The sequence below is a fragment of the Ictalurus punctatus genome, chromosome 2 (genome assembly GCF_001660625.3).
Source record: "Ictalurus punctatus breed USDA103 chromosome 2, Coco_2.0, whole genome shotgun sequence".
In the NCBI taxonomy this organism is placed as follows: Eukaryota; Metazoa; Chordata; class Actinopteri; order Siluriformes; family Ictaluridae; genus Ictalurus; species Ictalurus punctatus.
The window spans coordinates 38,198,233-38,206,977 of record NC_030417.2 but is presented as its reverse complement, the minus strand read 5'-3'; the positions used below and the strand labels follow the sequence as shown (position 1 = coordinate 38,206,977).

The following is an 8,745-nucleotide window of genomic DNA, read 5'->3' as shown; positions in this document are numbered from 1 at the left end:
GTAGATAAAATCTTCCTTTATTTCTGATATTTTCATTGTTGAGATCAGTCCTATAATCCAAATCTGACCTCCAGCAAGTTCAAAACATTGGGGAAAAAATAATAATAATAAAATTGATATATATTTTTTATATATATATTTATCTCCCGAGCGTTTTCAGATCTCTCCACAAGGTAATTTTTAAGACTAATTGAAGAATTAATTAATATGGAGTATTCCAATCAGCTGTGGATCAGGTGGTAGAGCAGGTTGTCCACTAATCGTAGGGTTGGTCGTTCGATTCACGGCCCACGTGACTCCACATGCCGACGTATCTTTGGGCAAGACTCTGAACCGCAAGTTGCTCCCGATGGCAAGTCAGCACCTTGCATGGCAGCTCTGCTCCCATTGTTGTGTGTGTGTGTGTGTGTGTGAGTGAATGAGACACAGTGTAAAGCGCGTTGGATAAAAGCACTATATAAGTGCGCCATTTAAATACACACATTTTCAAAACATCAAAATCATGAAAATAATTGTTTTTTTTTAAAAAAACCAATATAAATTATATTTAGTCTATACAAAATTAGTTTAATACATGGGAATAAAAAATGCAGTAAAATGAAATGTGGATTAAATTCAATCTGGATTTTACAATATAAATAGACTCCATGACATTAAAATAAATTGCACTCGACCCGATTGTTTTCCGTTCAGAACGAGGAAAGAAACTGATTCTTCAATCTAAAAGTCAAAAATAGTACTTTAATAAAGAAAAAAAGTGAGTTATCCAATTGAAACTTGTTATTCTTTCTGGCCTGTGGACATTGGATGATTGTTTAGTTCTCCACACTACTCTAAACAATTTGCATAAATTCCTTCACCTTCGTGGTCATTGTCTACGAGAGCGCTTCTCTGTCCACAAACATCAACATTAAGGTAGTCGTTATCAGAGTCGTCTGAATCATGCGTCTGGTGGGGCACAGTGTCCATATTTTCATAATCAGGTTCGTCGTCTGCGTCGTCTGCCTCGTCTACGTCGTCTGATTCGTCTTCTACTTGGGGACTCGCGTCGGTGTCTTCGGCGTCTGTAAAATGATTGATAGTGTCAAAACACACCCAGGGTTTGAGATTATTTGTATATATCACGGTTCAACAAGAAGAAAATATGTAAGGACGGACACGTTGTGCGTCAAGCTGTTGTTAAGTGGAGTTACTGTTACCAACCTGAAGTCGATTATTTTCCTATAACGTCACAAAGTGTTTCATTTCTCTCACCGCTGCGATTTACTTTACTTATTTTCATTTATAGTAACGTCTAATATTGCCTAGAAAACAAGTTCGTTCCTGTTCTCACGTTATCGCATCTATAAACACACGCCTGTCTTTTCTTCTCACAAAAAAGAAAGAAAAAAAAAAAGGCTGTTGTATAGAGAAACCACAACGTTCTTCTGTCTAGAAGACTTTCCTGCATCTGACACTGGAGACTCCTTCCATAAAGAGTAAATCCCCTTACAGAACATGCCACCTTAAAAACAATTATAAAGCGTTTTTTTTTTTTCCACCTTTAAAAAAAAAACATTAAATCGATTCAGAATTCAAATCAGAATTACGCTGTGTTATATTGGGATAAAAAAAAATGTTTTTTTTCGTCTTTAAAACTTTTAAATGTCTTTAGCGACTCACGCTGTGTTTCCTTCTTCATATACATCTGATATTTTCGTCTTTTCTGTGCCTTCACAATGCAAATGATGACTGGAACTAAGATGAGGAGCAGTCCTGCGGTCACTCCGACACCAATGTAGAGTGGAAGAGACGCTGAGAGAGAAATCATCATCATCATCATCAAGATTTAATTTACACTAAAGTGCAGAACACAAAACGACAGAGCTAGTTTTTCTTATTATACCTTTTATGGTGCTGCCATTGAAGTAATTGGCATTAGAGGTTAAAGACATGTTAATTTTTATAAGTACAGCTGTAGTTTCCCTGATGGACAAAATCTGCTTCAAGAAAACGGAAGACGGCTGAGTGGTTAACAGCCGACTGAGTTCTGGTGAGGTTGGATTCAATGATCTTCAAGTGGAAGGAACCTCCTGTATACTGAGGTTCAGTGGAGCAGATGATGGAGAAACTGTAGCCCCTTGTCACTTCTGGTCCATCAGACCCTCAGTGGAACCATCTATCAGCAGCACTGAAGGAGACTGGGCTGCTACAAGTTCACTAGAAAACAACAGGCAGGGTTTGTCAGGAACTTTAGATATAAAAGCTTGTCACCATGTGACTTACTGACAATGAATAAATCAGCAGAACTCACAGCAGCAAATATAGTCTGGTGCTTGTTAAAAAAAACCCCAAAAAAACCTGTCAGGAACTAAATATTACTTGGTGTTAGCGGTGTAACTGAGAAAACATGCAAACGCCGCACACACAGGTCCACGGTGGGAATCGAACCCCCGACCCTGGAGGTGTGAAGCGAACGTGTTAAGCACTAAGCCACCGTGTGCCCCCACCAACTGGACCCGAGTAAAAAAATAATCGCCCTCTTAGTTATTCAATCAACCACGGAACCAAATTGAATTGATAATTGGGTTCAAATCGACTACCCCCACCCCAGGCTTGATTACGGTCAACTTTGTTCAGTCTAAAAAATCACTTAAACAGAACCTTTCCAGCAATGTGAAGTTGGCTAAAAGGTCTCAGCATGCACCTTGAAGCTTGACATGCGACTTTGCCCAAATGATTTTTTTTTAGTCAAAGGCCTTTCTGACTGATACACATGTTGTGCACAGGTAAAAAGCTAGCAGTTGTGTTGCTCACTTTAGATGTGACAGTCAGGTCAACACATCCTGGGACAAGACGCGAGACTTCTCTCGGCCAATTTGATTCTGGACTGAAGCCAGTTTGGTTGGCTGAGTTTAAATGGCCACAGCGTCACAGCTGAAACACTGCTCACTGAGCAGCAATGACCTCAGACCAGTAGGTCCTTTCAACAATGTTTCAGGGAGACACGTACATCTGAACTGAAGGACTTCAGGTGAGACCGCAAAGTTTGGGGAGATCCGGGTCAGTGTGGGAGTCTGCAAGTCTAATAAGTAAGAAATATGTAACCTATGCAAGTCTTACACATTTTTCTTCTCAAGATTATTACAGATGTTACAAAACTATTTACGCCTGAAATATACTAAAAGTTTAAAGTTGAATTTTCAAATATGACTGGTCAGAAGGTTTGATTAATTTTCCCTGAGCATTTTATATTAGTGTGCTAAACAGATTTTTAAAACTGTATATTCATTAATATGGTAAGTATTCTGAGAGGAGACTTTAAAAAATCAGAAAAACAAAACAAAAAACATTTGTCAGAGCATTGACATAACGTGCAATGCACGTTTGCACGTTTTCTGACACAGGAAATCTTTGTGACAGAGGAGTTTCTTGCTAACACGAGAAGCTGCATTTTATGTTTTATTAACTTAGCCAAACTGACAAACAGTTAACTTAGCCATGTTGTGGGGAAAAAAAACCCCAAACAAACAACAACAACAAAAAAAAAACAAAATAGGAAACAACAAATGGGAGAGGAATGAATAATATCAACTTTTTTTTTTTTTAAAAAAAGAGAAAGAATAGAGAATACAAATACAAAACAAAATCACAAAACAGAAAGCAATATATGGGAGAAATAAAATAAAAATAAAAACTAGGAAAGCAATACATACAGATAAAGACAGAAAAACGATACACTGGGAAAAATTCTAGAGTAAATCGAATTTCTTCAAATGAAAAATACACTTACCCGCCAGCAGAGACGCGCCAAGAACACTGACTATGGAGAGAAAATATAAATTATTACAAATATTTCACAATTGAGACAAGTGGCACTTTTTAATCCGTTATAAAATGGACATTTCAAATTGGTAGACAGTCAAACCCACTCAGATCCTCATATGATCAGCTCATACGGACCTACTCTATGCTCACAATAAAGATGGATTCATTTTCAGTGTTTTATTCCTTACTTAAAAGGCTTTTTCCTCTATTCATTAACAACAACAAAAAACAACCCAAACATACAAAAACAACAACAAACAACACTTGATTCAAAATGATCAGCACCCAGCTTTGGAGAGCATAATGGTGTACCAAAGTCTCTGCCTGGAACAAGCTCTAACCAGGCTGGAGAAACTCCAGAAGATCCTAATCCAGTATGAGTAAACAGGCTAAATGATTAGAGACACTAAAACATTAAATCAAATAAAAATACATTTACTAAAAACATCTTTTAAGAAACTTATTATTAGTAGTATTATTCTATGGCATTATTGTTAGTCTCCGACACCAAAATATTACTCCAGCTTACAGATGACTCAAACCCCGTCGTGTCAGTTCGCAGTGACCTACTCTATGCTCACAATAGATATGAATTCATTTTACCACAGAATATTAAAGTATATTCTCTTCACAAGAACTCACAAGATCTGTCAATATCACTGAGCCACGAGGCTATTCTGATGTGTTATAAAAGCATCATTTCAAATTGGTAGACAGTCGAACCCACTTACATCAGTTCACAGATCGGCTCTTCAAAGTCACATGACCTGTCAATATAACTGACAGGACGAGGCACTTTTTAACCCATTATAAACTTGACATTTCAAATCCCCGATCTACGAAGCCCATCGGTTCACAGTAAGGTACTCTATGCACTGAATGTAAAAGATTTTTCTCTGATTATCAACAGTTCCTCAAACAAGAAGTGAATAAATCCACAGATTCATTTTTTTTTTTTTTTTTTTTTTTTTTAAATGGGCAAATCTCAAACGTCTCAAAATAATAATTGTGTCACAATCCTGAGCAATTTTCATGCAACCTTCTGTGCTGTATCTATTTAACTAAAAATATACACTTATATACATATATATACACACACACACATACAACTTACATATAAAGTGTGGAAATAATACAATAAGTCTAAAATTAATCCAAAATACCAGTTATTGATAAACTTGTTGAATTTACCGAGCATTAGAGCAAGACAAAGTCTTAGCATCCTGGTGCCTGAGGCGTCGTTCAGTGTTTTCTACTGCGATCTTCTCACAGTGAAGTTCATGACGTCATGCTGTTGTTTTTTTTTCTATGAGGTGCAAATGGTGGAGTTTATCTTTTGACCATTTCCTGTTAATGAAAGACAGTAATCAGTAACACACAGCAATCAGCACTTATAGACGGTCATAAACACTTCTCTGGTCTATCTTTGTCAAAGCAACACTTCTTTGAGTGTGTATTTACTGCATTATTTCCTAAACCCTCGGTTCTACCACCGAGTCTGATGGCATGACGGGCTTGCTAATGAGCTGTTTATACATTCTTGCACAGCACATGGGGAATAGAGGAGGAATTCTGACAAATGTACACTGCCAGAGATGGGAAAGTCCTTTTTATATTTGCTGTTCTTGAAATCATGAGATGAAACATTTTTTTGCTGTACTGTGTATATAGTATGCCATGTTTGAAAAACACCCCAAACCACATGTGAAAGACAAACCTATCAAGTTCACAGTGTGTCTGAACTGTCAAAAGAGACCTACTTCGTTTTGGTACTTCCTCTCAACTAATATCTAGCCATCTTGCAGAAGGGTGGCGATTTAAAAAAAAAAAAAAAAACAGCTGCAACATAAGGTTTGTTAGTAAGGTGTCAGGGGAACTGTCTGAACATTGCTGCAAAATCTTGCACAAAGGTTAAATTGTATTGAGATGTGTTGACTGAGAAGGCCATAGTGTATAATTTACATCATTTTCATCCTCATCAAACCATTCAAAAAGTCCTGGATTGGGTGGAATTGTCCAATAGATACCATGCCCATTAGGACAGAAATGTTCCGAGGTGATCAGGCAGTAGAACGATGGTGTTGATTTGCAGTGACGCGTTGCTCTAAGGGGACAAGTACAAACAAACCATGGCAGCAAAAAACAAACAAATGTCTCCTATAATGCAACATTACCATTGGTTTTTCTTCGTCCCCAGTCTGTATCTCTACACTAGTAAAACACACTGTTGAGATCTTAACACCCAAGTTGTCTCTGTTTTGGGCTAAAAGGAACACCTAAGTGCGAAATACACCTAACACCTGTGTGAAATACCCTATCAGGTTGTCCTACCAGTATAAAATAAACAGTTAGGATGATTTTACAGTGCAAAAAAAACAAAAAAAGCACCAATAAACAGATAAATGTAAAGAAAATAAAGTAAAAATGATGAAAAATATATATATATTTTACACCAGTCAAATCATTTTGAAATGGTTCACTAATCAGTGACGCATGCCCCGTATATAGCCTAACCTTTCCATGAAAAATGCTAACAAAGATGATCGCTGGTGCTAACTGGCTTCGTAAGAATGTGACCGTAAACAGTTCTCATTACTGCTAGCTTTCCACGCCCAAGTAGTAAAAAATTAGGATTAATTTCAATTCAATTCAATTTTATTTGTATAGCGCTTTTTACAATAGACATGGTCTCAAAGCAGCTTCACAGAAATATATAAACACGGTATACAGATTTATCACAACTGAGCGAGCCGGTGGTGAAAGAGGAGGAAAAACTCCCTAAGATGATAAGAGGAAGAAACCTTGAGAGGAACCCGACTCAGAAGGGAACCCGTCCTCATCTGGGGAACAACAGATAGTATGAAAAAGTTCATTATGGATTTATATGAAGTCTGTTTGGTCTTAGAAGCAGCCGTAGTCCCAGCAAGCTGGAATTGGAGTAGATGAGAGCTCCATCCAGAGGCAGGACATCCGAGACGGATCAGGCAGGTCCGGAGAGCAGAGAGGATCAGGATCTCTAGTATCTCCATAAAATCGTGTGTGGCTCGGCAGAAGGAGAGAGGGAGAGAAAAGATTATTAGGACTGTGCTTAGCGTAACAGAAAGTCTAGTCAGGGTAAGCTTGAGTAAACAAACACGTTTTAAGCCTAGACTTAAACACTGAGACTGTGTCTGAGTCCCGAACACTAATAGGAAGACTGTTCCATAACTGTGGGGCTCTATAAGAGAAAGCTCTTCCCCCTGCTGTAGCCTTCACTATTCGAGGTATCGTCAGATAGCCTGCATCTTTTGATCTAAGTAGGCGTGGCGGATCATAGAAAACCAAAAGATCGCTTAGATACTGTGGCGCGAGACCATTTAGTGCTTTATAGGTTAATAATAGTATTTTATAATCAATGCGAGATTTCACTGGGAGCCAATGCAGTGTGGATAAGATCGGGGTGATGTGTCGTATCTTCTGGTTCTAGTTAGGACTCTAGCAGCTGCATTCTGGACTAACTGGAATTTGTTTATGCTCCTACTGGGACATCCAGACAGTAAGGCATTAAAGTAATTTAGTCTAGAGGTGACGAAAGCATGAACTAGTATTTCTGCATCATGTAGTGACAATATATTTCTTATCTTAGGAATATTTCTGAGATGAAAGAAGACTATCATAGTAATATTATCTAAATGAGCATCAGATGATAGACTGGAGTCAATAATCACTGCAAGGTCTTTTACTGCTGCACATGATGAAACAGAAAGACCATCCAGAGTAACCATGTGATCAGAAAGCTTACTTCTAGCTACACGTGGTCCTAGTACAAGTATTTCTGTCTTATCAGAATTAAGTAAGAGAAAGTAAATAAACATCCACCGTCTAATGTCCTTTACACAATCCTCAACTTTACTAAGCTGCTGTCTGTCCTCTGGCTTCGGTGAAACATACAACTGTGTATCATCAGCATAACAGTGGAAGCTAATTCCATGTTTACGAATAATTTGACCTAGAGGTAGCATATATAAAGTAAAGAGCAGTGGGCCTAAAACAGAACCTTGTGGAACACCAAACTTTATCTCCGTATGCATAGAGAACTCTCCATTTGATCAGTCAAATAAGACCTGAGCCAGGAGAGGACCTTTACCTTAATGCCAACAACATTTTGTAATCTATCAAGGAGAATAGTGTGATCTATTAGGATGAGTATTGTTCAGCTTTTGACATGTATCCTTATGAGTCTTTTTTCTTTTTTTTTGCATTGCGCTGCTGACACATGATTGGCATCGATGAGCAGGTGTACAGGTGTTCCTAATAAAGTGGACACTGAGGGTATTTGGAGATACTGTGCACAGGATGAGTGGGAATTAAATAAAATGGGGGAAATCCTAACAAATGAGTCTACAAGATACAGAGAGTGTACCTGAAGATCTTATACAATAAAGTCATTCCACTGTTCACCAGAATCTCGTTCCACTGCATTAACTGTGTATTATATGCCATAGTATAACACTATATTAAAAATAGTCTACTTGGTAGTAAGGACCGACCACAGGTGTTCCTTGGGAAGATGAGGATATTTCACAAGGCCCAGAGTATTCAGGGAAAAATACATTAACCTGTCAAGAATATATACAGTCAGGGGTGTGTATTTATATGCCAAAAATATGTAGTTGTGCCCCTACTTGATAGAGCAGAAATTCTTACATAAGCTTTTTCTAAATTTCTCCGAGCTAACTAATCCTGGCATATTATTTATTGCCTTGCTTGAGTATAGAAACTGCAGGTCAAGAACCAGTTCAGAGATTACTAGACAGTAAGGCATCTATTTGGCATGTTGCTCTGCTGCCCCCGTGTGGTGTAATATTGAACATGCATCACTTAATTTATTATTTTAAAAAAATAATATATATATATATATATATATATATATATATATATATATATATATATATATAT

At 37.6% G+C, this 8,745-nt stretch overlaps 1 long non-coding RNA gene across 1 annotated transcript; it reads right to left on the bottom strand.

Annotated features, from left to right (window-relative positions):
• Positions 1–721: 721 nt before the first annotated feature.
• On the bottom strand, positions 722–8,674 carry LOC128629559 (uncharacterized). The gene is made up of 5 exons (XR_008393936.1): positions 4,999–8,674; positions 3,773–3,802; positions 1,886–2,199; positions 1,663–1,794; positions 722–1,064 (listed from the first exon to the last, which is right to left on the bottom strand). It is a non-coding gene; the product is annotated as an uncharacterized LOC128629559 (long non-coding RNA).
• Between the last annotated feature and the right edge of the window lie 71 nt (positions 8,675–8,745).